Source organism: Vigna unguiculata, chromosome 6 (assembly GCF_037176805.1).
Source record: "Vigna unguiculata cultivar grain cowpea cultivar isolate G323 ecotype 2 chromosome 6, ASM3717680v1, whole genome shotgun sequence".
NCBI classification, from domain to species: domain Eukaryota; kingdom Viridiplantae; phylum Streptophyta; class Magnoliopsida; order Fabales; family Fabaceae; genus Vigna; species Vigna unguiculata.
In genome coordinates, this window is record NC_140797.1 from 27,559,133 (window position 1) to 27,570,748 (window position 11,616).

Consider the following 11,616-nt stretch of genomic DNA (forward strand, 5'->3'; position numbering starts at 1 on the left):
TAGAGTGCCATGTTAAGTAACTAATTCTTTTACAACAAATTCAGTAATTTCTCTTTGAAATATTTAAGTTTGTAATCACACGATAAGATTGCACTTTGTAGCTGATGTATCATAAATGAAGAATCATTTAATCATTCTATGGTACAAGTGCAAGGTTAATTTTCTCTATATTTTGTTGTTACAAGTTGGTATTTTCAAATAGTTTATTATCCTGACCAGGAAGTAAGGTATGTTAAATGTATTTGGTGGCAGAGGTGATTAAGTTAATAATGAGAGGTTTGTTTTCAAAGATATTTGAGTCCCACATCACCGAAAGAGTAGTAAGAAGTGTGGAGCTTGTGGTACAAAAGAAAAGTGTGAATGGTTATGCGACATACTTACCTGGACGAGATCAATGGGTGATCAAGAAGGCCCATGGTCTAGGATAGTGACTTCCATTGCACTTGGGAAGGGTGCTATTCTAAGGTATGTCCAAGTGGCAGAACCTACATCATAATTTGTGGCAGAGGGGGTCTGCGTTCGCGCGACCCCAACATTTCGTTCATAAGTTTTGTTTTGTTTGTGAAATTTAGGTTTATTCAGGTTTATCTATAATCTTAAGTGTTGTGTTGTTTGTGTAGTTCACGTTTTCCCACGGTCTTTAAGTTCTTCTCTGTTTTAGCATAAATCTATGTTTGTGTTGGTTCAGTATAAATCTTCGTTTGTGTTGGTTCAACCTGTGTATGTTGTTTCCTATTTTGTTTTTGGTTGCTTATATGCTCTTTTAAGTGGGATTCTTATGTTTATGTAGTCACCAATTATGTCATTTAATAGTACCTATCTGATTATCCAATTTAACTCTTCATATTAAAGGTTGAAGGTTAATTTATTATAGTATTCTCATTGAGTTATTATTTTTTATTTTTTTATAGTTTCTATATTTTATTATGTAAATTTTGTTCAATTATTAAAATCCAAAAACATTAAACCTTACAATCAGAATGGATATCAAGAAGTAGTGCAAAATCTTTCTACAACGAAAAATATTTATGCCAGACAAGTATTTTAGGGAGAAGCTATTCTAGTTTATGTTTCGATATCTAAACCGTTGAGGCCACTCTAGTTTATGTTTTGTTTTGGGACAACACGTAAGTACTCAAATTGATACTAGAAAAATGAAAATATATAAGATTAATAGTAATACACATTAAAAGAACTAATGTTTTGCTTAATGGTTACTTTCTTATAACTGGTTTACTTTTAATGCTCAAACATTTTATAAAAAACTCATTTTACTTTCGATTGCAAAAAATGAAAAAAGAAATTTTACTTTTGAATTGATTTTGTTTAATAGTTTAATGGTCACCAAAGTGTACAATTGCACAGGCATATGAATGTACCACAAGTAATATAATTTTCTTTCCACACTATTCTTCAACGTATGTATTGTTTCCTTTTGGTTACAAGTACGCAATGATTCTGTCTAATTCTGAGTTAAGAACCAGAATGTATGTATCCTTCTTTGGTTCAAGGAAAATATAATAGAATTTATGGTACATGCTCACAATTTTCAGGTTGAAGGCAATGCCTCTGTTTCTTTTGGTACAATGACAACCAAGCGGATTGATGAATTAAATGCTACAACCCATCGAAACTCCTCATCCAAGTGGCATAACAAATGTCTTTGCCTCCATCAAAATTCCTCTTAATTTGAAGTTGAAAATGCATAGTAGAGAGAGGAGTGTGAGTATTACTTAATCCTCAATGCATCACCTGTGAGGAGGAGCTCTATAAAAAGCTGCTATGGATGTGGGGAAAAACATTTGTCTTATTCCTTCAGCCTTGATGATTGGAAATATTATGCCAAACGCACACTGAAAGATATATCACTGTTAACATACAGTACTAAGATAATGATTATGGACACTGCAGAAGAAACCCCCATTCTGTAAATATGGAATAAACTTTATCAATTTCAGATAGGAAAGCATCCTGAAGCTCAGGTGGAATCTGTAAATTACACTAGATACAAAGAAGATAAAGTAGGAATAAACTTTTTTGCTTCTTTGAAACAAGTAAAATTGGCTACTTGTATACTACAAGTAATGATTGATAAATCACAGCTGGACTACACACATGTCAAGCACATGCAGTATCATAACAGATACCTGGGAAGCAACTGTAGTCTTCAGATAATTGGCCATTCCGCTCCAAATAAGAGGGACTTTTGGACTTGGTATATCAACTAAGCAGCGAACCTCAGTGCTGCTGATACGATAAAATAAGATAGGGGAAGGATCAACTTGAATAACATGCCCATGGGAGTTGACAATTCTCCAGAACTAAACCCACGAAAGAGGAGGGTACTTCAACCTGGCAAGTGGCTAATAACATATTAGGGGAGCCAAAACTTGTGCAAAACTGATGAATCAAATCCTCCAGATTTCATAACATCTACAAACTGTGTCTGAATTGATCATAAGCACGATATATGGTGTCACTAAAAGGAAAGTATTGTCACTCAACTATTTAGAAGACATTTTAACCTTGGGGTGGCAAAGAGACCGACGCAGATTTGAGAAACAACCATCGCAAATAACTGTGAGGGGAGCATATGCTTTAAGTTGTTCACCACCTTTAGTTCTGTACAGGGCCCCTACAACAGTTTTGTTATCCTGTTCAAGAAGAGATGTCACAGTGCCCTGCTCCATTCGTACACTGAACAGTAAACAAACCAGACAATATTATCAGGCAAAAAAGAACACTGCAAACAATAATTTCAATTAAAAATTAGTAATTTTTTAGGCTTATTTTCTTGCCTTGTAAATAATTTTAATAATTAAATTAACAATCAAAATATATTAAGGACTACAATTGCAGAGCAACAACCTTTTCTCTCATCATCTGTATAAAACGTCCATCATGGAAGCTCCTGCCAACCACTTCAGCATGAAACTTCTCCAAAGGATAAGGCAGCTTAGTTTTTTTCCCATCCATGAAAAGAACATATCCTAGCACCCTTTGTGCATCAATTTGATCAACACTGTCTGACAAAGGATATGCACAGCACGTGGAAATATGAGAATCGTATCTCAACAAGCTTAAATCCAAAACCTCTAAGCATGGCAACCTCACCATTCAATCCAAAAACGCAACTTTTCCCGTTATTCTCTCATCACACTATCATGCATACTTCCAACCAATCTATATTTGTAACACATTAATGCTAAAGCTACTTAGAAGTTTTAAACAAGTCAATAAACTTTCAAAGTTCGTAATTAAATTTCTAAAGTTATAATCCTTTTAGTTAGAATTTTACTAGTATTCCATAAATAAATGCACTTCACCACAAAATTCAACTATTTAGCAAATCACTCGGCAATATCGTTTATTCATTGAGTTAAAACTTTTTAGATAAATAATGATAAAAAGTAAAAACTGAAATAAATTAAATTGAATTTTTATATAAATTAGTTACCATAATCTTTGTCTATCAACTCCTTCAAATATAATTTTTAACCTATGCATGGTGAGCATTTGGTGACATGTTCAAGTCTTGAAGTTTGTTTAGAACCATCCTCTCAAACTGGGAATATACAGGTCTAGTATTCTTAGGAGGTTGATAGATCTCAATGGCCATGGATTGTGGATCAGAGACATCATCTTCTCCTAGGTTTGCTCCACCAGTTTCAGCCTCATGATCATTAGCTCCAACTTCAATGTTTGCAGCTTCTTCTCCTTCAACCAGCCATGTGTTACATATTTTTGTGAAACCCATCTTGTGCATATTGATTGTGGAAACATGATTCAACAGGCCATGGACTCCTCAATCTTTCCTTCCACATCAACACCAAAATGCTCAATGAACTTGGAGATGAGAACCACATATGGTAGCTTGAAATCAGTGAGTCTCTTTGCTTTAAACATGTGACCATAGATGGTGTATATCCAATCAACCACCACACCATTTTGGATGCAATACATCACCACCAAGTCACCTTCATTCAAGGTTGAATGATTGCTCCCCCTAGGCATGATAATTTTAGTCAACACCATGGCTAGCAACCTTTCCTCCAAACAAACCCTTCCCACATGAAAATTGTGAGTTTGATCACTTTGATTTCGCACACATTAGTTGAAATATTGGACTTTATTGAATTCATCCATAATAGTTATTTCACCCTTGTGAATTTGCACACCCATTTGCCTTAGGCAAGCAACATCTTTCCATGTTTTCCTAGTGATCTGCATGTCAACACCTTTAACCCTTGATTTGAGGATGCCATTGCTGAACTTGGGGTTGGCATAGAAGACCTTCGCCAAGTCCAGATAGATCTAGCCCAAAAGTTCAACAAAAGCCTTAAATTAGACTTGAAGTGTTGTTCTATAGTCCCAAAGTTCTTTGCCCTCAACCATGATAGACACAACACCTTAGGAATGATCATGTGCTTCCTAGTGATCTTAATCAAGAAGGTTTGGATCCTATCTTCATGCCCTTCGAACCAAACTTCAAGCCTTCCATGATTCAAGGCAACGGGAAAGGATAGAGTAGGTAGGATGGAGTTTTCTTCATTTGACGGGGTTGTTTTTTGTCTACGAGACATGGTAAATCTAGGTTTGGCTCTTACTAGCAGATATGAGTGCAAATGCATAATGTTTTTGCATGTATTTATAGAATCAACATGTTGATAATAAAATCAGTCAATTAATTTGCACAAATATTGTGGATTCAATGTAGTACAGGGAATCATAACCAATTAAATGTTCTGGAATCAGTATTAAAGCATAAAGTAAGATGTTTCCCAAGCATTTTTTATGCTATCAACTCAAAACAGTTCACAACAAATGCATACACATTGGGAATCATGTAACTAAAGTGCTTTATGGTCAATGCAATATGCAAAATTGGTTTTTAGTTGATGCACTAGTTGTTATTGTTGCTACTATAGTCCAATCAATGTCATATGATGAGTAATTTGGCTAGGTCTATCAATTGAATGCAATTCGAGCAAATCCACATCAGCATAAATGAAATCAACACATAAAAATTCAGAGTCAATCGATTAAAAATGCACCAGGTCACATAATTTGAGTGTAGTGACAATTTTAAGTGAAATTTATGTGTTGTTTTTGCAAATTTAATAGACTAAAAGTTTCTGATCACATGAAATTCATGTTGCGACAGTTTACGTGAAATGTAACATCCCTAAGGAATATTACGAATATTTAATAAATAATTCCAAATTAAAATTAAAGTCCGCATTTAAGAAAACTATTTTCCCAAAACAAGGGAAATTTACAACTTTAATATAACTGTGATACACCAGGAGTCCATAGTAATAAAACGGAATTAAAATTCAATGTCTCCCGAAATGGTTACATAATTATCTCAAAACTAAAATAATAAATATATGTACAAAAATCCTAAGCTAGCCCACGTTCCGAGTCTAAGCGTCTCCTGGCTCACCTGTCAAATCGTCTGCTCCCGGATAACAAGGTATCCGATCATCGCCACACACACACATATAGGGTGAGCTATGCACAATAAAGTATAAACAAATATATGAAATAAACATGTTTCCCCACCCAAAACAACATAAGTACAAAACTCATAATTTCCAAATCACCCAACCATGACCTCATAGTCCTTCATGAGTCATATGCATGAACTAGGTCTTGGGACTTCCATGTGCTCCCACGAAACTAACTCATTCGTGGTCCAACCTTATGAGCCTATCCCGCTCATAGTCCTGTCCTACAAACTCCTCGTCTGCAGTAAAACATCCAAGTCTCATACTTGGACCTTGGCACGCACGCAATCACCATACTATGGACTCCTCGCCCAATAGTAGCCGACGGGAACATATCAGTTCCTTACCCATCGTGCGCCCGACACATGCAATCACCATACTAAGGACTCCTCGCCCATTAGTAGCCGACGGGAACTCAACCAGTTCCATGCCCATCATGTGTCTAACCTCCAAGCACATCCCAAACCCCTAATGGACTTAGTCCTTCAAGCCCAAACACCACACCGTCTCTCGCCTGAGCGAGACGGAGTCGCTCAAAACACCAATACTTCTCGCCTAGGCGAGATATCGCGCTCAAAAAGCGTCCAAGTTTCCTCGCGACATCGCTTAGGCGAGCTGTCCCTTGCCTGAGCGAGACTAAGTCGCTCAACACCAAACCAAGGTCGCCTGGGTGAGCAGCGCGACCCAAACCAAATGTGAGGTTCTGCAACTCTCGCCTAGACGAGATAAACTCGCTTGGGCGAGACTTGTAGAGTTCCCTCACTGTCACACACACATTTTACCCAAAACCATGTTAAATCATACCCAAAAATTGTACCACAACCATTCAATCGATACCAATGTAATTATAATGACAAATGCCATTCAGAATCATCCATTCCAACCCAATATACTACCAATTGCGAATATAAGACTAAAATTATCCAAAACCCTCATCTCACAACCTATTCCACATACATAATCAAACATCCAAATTCCAAATATCTCCATTTCATAATCATGGCACATAGAATGCGAAATTGCCACCATTCAGAATTTAATCAAGAAACAATAATCCAGAATCATAACACAACCATCAATTAACATACAACACACAGAGACAACTCCCCTAACTTGGAATTAGTGATCAAAAATTGAGATTAGGAAATCCTTGATTCACACTTTCCCTCTTGGTCCAGCCCTTGCACACTCACAACTCTTCTCACACTCTCCAATTCGTGCTTCTCACTATAACAGTCCACCACAATGCCCAAACCCTTCCCTTTTCCTAAGTTTTGGCTTTTATAGGTGCCTTTAAAGAGGATTTTTAAAAATAAAACGAGTTTTGGACTTTGTGGGTTTTAATTTCTCTTCAATGTTAATTATTTGGTAATTTTCCAACCCCCTTGACTACCCCATTGTGCTAGGCTTTTCTTTACCCCTTCACATTCATACCTCAACTATTAGTTAGCAAAAATAAAGTTTATTCTTTGCCCACCAAGGTTTGAACCCATAACCTTCCACTCATAAGGCCAAAGCATAACCACTATGCCAATTCACGTTTGATGATACACACAAATCACATAAGTTTACAATACTAATCACATACTCTTACATATCTTTTAAAATCAATAATAAAACATTTACACATAATTAGCATACATAAGACTCGAACCCAAGTCCTCCCACACAAACAAAGTACTCTCAACCACTTAAGCTAGTACTTTTCCACGTCACATTAAACAATAGTTAATGTCATAAAGGCGCTTTCTACCCGCATTTATTAATTAATTAAATATTTAATTAATTAATTTTCACGGGTCTTACATGACATCTATGTGTTGTTTTGTGAAAAATAATAGATTAAAAACATGTCAGATCATATATATATATATGAGACGTGATAATATAATCCTAAAATTATAGGAATTATAACAAATATGAATTTGTTGAATTGGTTGTGAACTTGACTTAATAATTGAGGCATGAAAACCCTAGCGACTTATCCCCTACTGCTAAGCGGCACATCAGACATTGGTGTTCACGTTCATCATGTGTAGTGTGACAATATTACACCAATTCGAGGTTGAAGAATAAACGCACATGAATCAGACAGTATGTAGGCCACTAGTGTAGAGCCTAGCGGCACAGGTGTGTGCGCAAGGCGATAGGACTAGTGTAAGAGGTCTTTGCACCGCCTAGACATGTTTCGCCTGGCGGCACTTGGGGCTGCGTTGGACGAAAGTGTAGAGCCTAGCGGCACAGGTGTGTGCGCAAGGCGATAGGACTAGTGTAAGAGGTCTCTGCACCGCCTAGACATGTTTCGCCTGGCGGCACTTGGGGCTGCGTTGGACGAAAATCCTGCAGACTTTGACTTGTTTATGTGTTGTGTGTTAAACAATGATGCTATACTTGGATCGGGAGATGTTGTGCCATGAACGGGTAGGTTCATGGATGGTGGTGAACATGTGATGATATGAGTGGGAAGGTTCATATCCAGTTACTCTCCCACGCGAGGTAGGTTCGTATGTTCCATTCTCATGCTTGAGAGATGCCGCGTGCGTGGAGGTACGTGGCTGGTGGATCACATGTGTTGGACTACGGGCGGGTAGGTCCGTAGAGCAGGACTACAAGCGGGGAGGTTCGTAGAGCAGTACTACGAGCGGGGAGGTTCGTTGAGGTAGGACCACGAGCGGGTAGGTTCGTTTGAGCATCATATACCCGAGTCCAAGGCTAACCATTTGTGTGATTTGAAGGCTGAAAAGCCTTGTGGTTAAGGTCCCTGCTAGGAACTGAGTAGGTTGAATAAGATGGGTGTATGATTTATCTTGCATATTATATATATGTGATTTTTATTTTCTCAGCTCACCCTTTCTGTTTTATGTATGGCGATGATTGTGTGATTCGTTACACGGGAGCAGATGTTGATACAGGTGATGCTGAGGATGTTCAGGCGACAGAGTGAGGGCTAGCTGGGATTAGAGCTAGGGATTTTATTCTGTTTTCATGACTTTCATTGGAACATTGGAACTTGTAATGATTTTGATTTAATTTCTTTTGGATTTTTGGCGCGATGTTTAAATATTTTAAAGTTTCCCGGATTTGGAAATAATGATATCGTGATGTTTTATTTTCCTTTCTTTCTTTATTTATTTAATTAAGTAATATTCCTTAGGGATGTTACATTTGGTATCAGAGCAAATGTTTTGAATTTTTGGGGAACTTGGGGAGTGAGTTGACCGCGTATTGTTGTGAAATTGTGTGATGTGTGATTGTTTGTTTGCAACTAATAATGTTTGTTTTAATTTAGGTGTTTAATGTTAACAGCTGAACTATGTCGCGTGCACAGGCAATGGCAAACTGGAGACGCAGGAACACTGTAGGTGCTGATGAGATTGCGAACGTGATCCACAGGATGGTGGATGCGATGCAGCCTGTGGTAGTGCAACCGAGAGCCACGATCCCACCTGTCAGGCCTGTGACGATGGAGAATTTCATGCGCCATAAACTAGCTAAGTTCACTGGAAAAGCCACCCCAGACGAGGCAGACACATGGATGCGAGAGTGCGAGAGAATATTTTGAGTGATAGAGTGCACCGAGGCGTAGAAGCTCACCTTCGCCACCTTCCAATTGGTGACCAAGGCAGAGTATTGATGGCTGGGGATGAAGCAGTAGATGCAAACCCGGGATGTGCAGGTGACTTGGACCAACTTCAGGAGGAGGTTCCTGGAGAACTTTTCCCTAATAGCACTAAACATGAGCGCGAGGTTGAGTTCCTGAGTTTATGGCGAATTACAACTCCTGAGTTCAGCATCCAAGTTTTGAATCATCATTAAAATCCCTATCTCTTCCTCGTCGTCTTCCTTTGTTAGAAGATTTTTCTCCATTTCTTCAGTTCGACAAAACTTTACTATATGACCAACCTTGCAATAGTTGTAACAGCTTGTCGATCTGCATTCTCTTGCATAGTGGTCGTGCTTGCCACACATGAAGCATTTCACTTTTGACTTGGACCGACCTCCTCGGCCCCTTTCTTGACCGTGGCCACGTCAATTATGCAACTTGGTTTGATCCGTGTTATCTTCAACATCACCTTAGTCACGTCCACCTCGTCTTTGGCTACCTCGTCCTCTACCTCAAGGAACTCAACCCTGAGTGTTACGAGTTCCATCTAAATCAAGGTGCACGTCATGTCTCGAAGCCTGACTCGTCCACCGTTAGAATTATCAATTTGTAGCCCATGGACTAACCCTGAACAACTCTTCATTAAGCCCCATTTTAGAAGGCCCCCAAATGAGGGGCCAAACAAAAGCCCCAGCCCCCAAAGCCCCCTCTCTAGTGGGTTAGCACCATGGCTAAGGTGGGTTAGGCTCCCCAAAAAATACTACATTAGGCTAGAGTCAAAGATCAAGTCGAGTGACCTGGACAAGTCCGAAGACCAAGACAGGCCCAACGAGCCGGATGGACCTGAACAAGTTCGAAGAACTAGACGAACCTAACGACCTGGACGAGCCTGACGACCTGGACGAGTCTGACGACCTAGACAAATCAGACGATCCAGACAGGTTCGACGACCCGAGTAGCCCGACGTCTTGAATGACCTAACAACCCGAACAGACCCGAAGATCTGGATGGATCCAAAGACCCAAACTGGTCTGACGACTAGGACGAGGTCGATGATTAGGATGGGCCCGAAGACCTAAACCAGCCTGAAAACTTGGACAAGGCTGACGAACCGAACGAGCCAAACTATTCGAAAGATCCAAATGTGCATGACGACCCGGAAAGGCTTGACGTGTTGGTCAGTGAGCCCAACCTGGTATTCAGGCTCGTCCTGGTCGTCGGGCTTGTCCGAGTCGTTGGGACTGCTTGACTCGTCGGACTCGTCCCGATCTTTGGGACCATCTTGGTCATCAGGCTCGTCTTGGTTGTCAAAATCGTTTGAGTCATTGGGCCCATCCGAATTGTCGAGCCTATTCTGGTCATCAAGATCATCCGAGTCGTTGGGCCCGTCTGGGTCGTTGGAGTCGTTCGGGTCATTGGGCTTGTCTAAGTTGTTAGGCCCATTCGGGACGTTGAGCTCGTCCGGGTCGTTGAGTCTGTCTGACACGTCAGCTTGTTTGGGTCGTTGGGCGCGTTCTAGTCGTTGGGCCTGTCTAGGTCATCGGGGCCGCCCGAGCCATCCATGTTGTTGCGTTTTCTTGGCCAATCTAGGTCGTCGGGCATGTCTAGGTCGCCAGAAAGTTTAGTAATATATTTTAGAAAATAAGAGATTTTTCATGTTGAATAAGAAAGCCCATGGGTTAGCGTTGACTCACAGGGCTTTTGTGGAGTTTTTGGCCTTGTTAGGTTCTTTGATGCGGTTTTTTTTTTCAATGTTGGCTTTCTTGGCCCTAGCCCACATGGGCTAGGGCTAAACTCTATGGCCTGGGCCAAATTGATACCTCTATATAGCGCATTGTACAAGAAGTACTAGGCTGATTTATCTTTCGCTCATGTCTTTTTCAATGTGGTAATTTAGGCCACCGTCTGATTTGCGTCCTCCGCAGGTTCTTGGTACCCGCTCTCTACTATATCCCATATGTCTTGGGATCTCAAAAGAGTCTTCATTTGTAATAATTAGTTTTCTTTGACAATTGTTGTACAATCATACCATTAATGACTTTTGTTATCTCCCTTCCTTTTTAAAAAGCACTCAAGCGCACACTTTTTTTTTCACACTGTTTCACTCTCTCTTTTTCTCTCACTCGACACTCAAGCACACACTTTTTTTTTCACACTGTTTCACTCTCTCTTTTTCTCTCACTCGGCACTCAGAGCTTAAGAGCTCTGATACCATTTTGTTGAAGTAAACCTTTACGCACACTAGAAAAATAATAAGACGAGACATGACGTGTAACGCACAAAATAAAAGGCAATAATCTACTGTATAAAACAAATCTGGTAAAAATAATCTACTAATTAAAGATTTTCTAACAATAATCATATTAGTTTTGAACTCTTTAATATTAGACACCCAAATAATAATGTTAAGGGCAAGTGTGAAGAAGACATTGAAACATAAAACCTTTTCTACATTATAGTTATTGCAGTTTGGAGGTGCAACAATAATTGGAATGCGTAATG

The 11,616-nt window shown here is 39.4% G+C and overlaps 1 long non-coding RNA gene and 1 other non-coding gene across 3 annotated transcripts; one reads left to right on the top strand and one right to left on the bottom strand.

The window, feature by feature from the left end:
* The first annotated feature begins 373 nt into the window (after positions 1 to 373).
* On the top strand, positions 374 to 533 carry LOC114189350 (U1 spliceosomal RNA). The gene has a single exon (XR_003605653.2). It is a non-coding gene; the product is annotated as a U1 spliceosomal RNA (small nuclear RNA).
* Positions 534 to 1,393: 860 nt separating this feature from the next.
* On the bottom strand, positions 1,394 to 3,106 carry LOC146885713 (uncharacterized). Of its 2 annotated transcripts, XR_014995647.1 has the most exons (4): positions 2,869 to 3,105; positions 2,506 to 2,697; positions 2,148 to 2,352; positions 1,394 to 1,853 (listed from the first exon to the last, which is right to left on the bottom strand). It is a non-coding gene; the product is annotated as an uncharacterized LOC146885713 (long non-coding RNA). The 2 variants fall into 2 exon arrangements; XR_014995646.1 differs by having other exon boundaries at positions 2,148 to 2,697; positions 2,869 to 3,106.
* Positions 3,107 to 11,616: the final 8,510 nt, after the last annotated feature.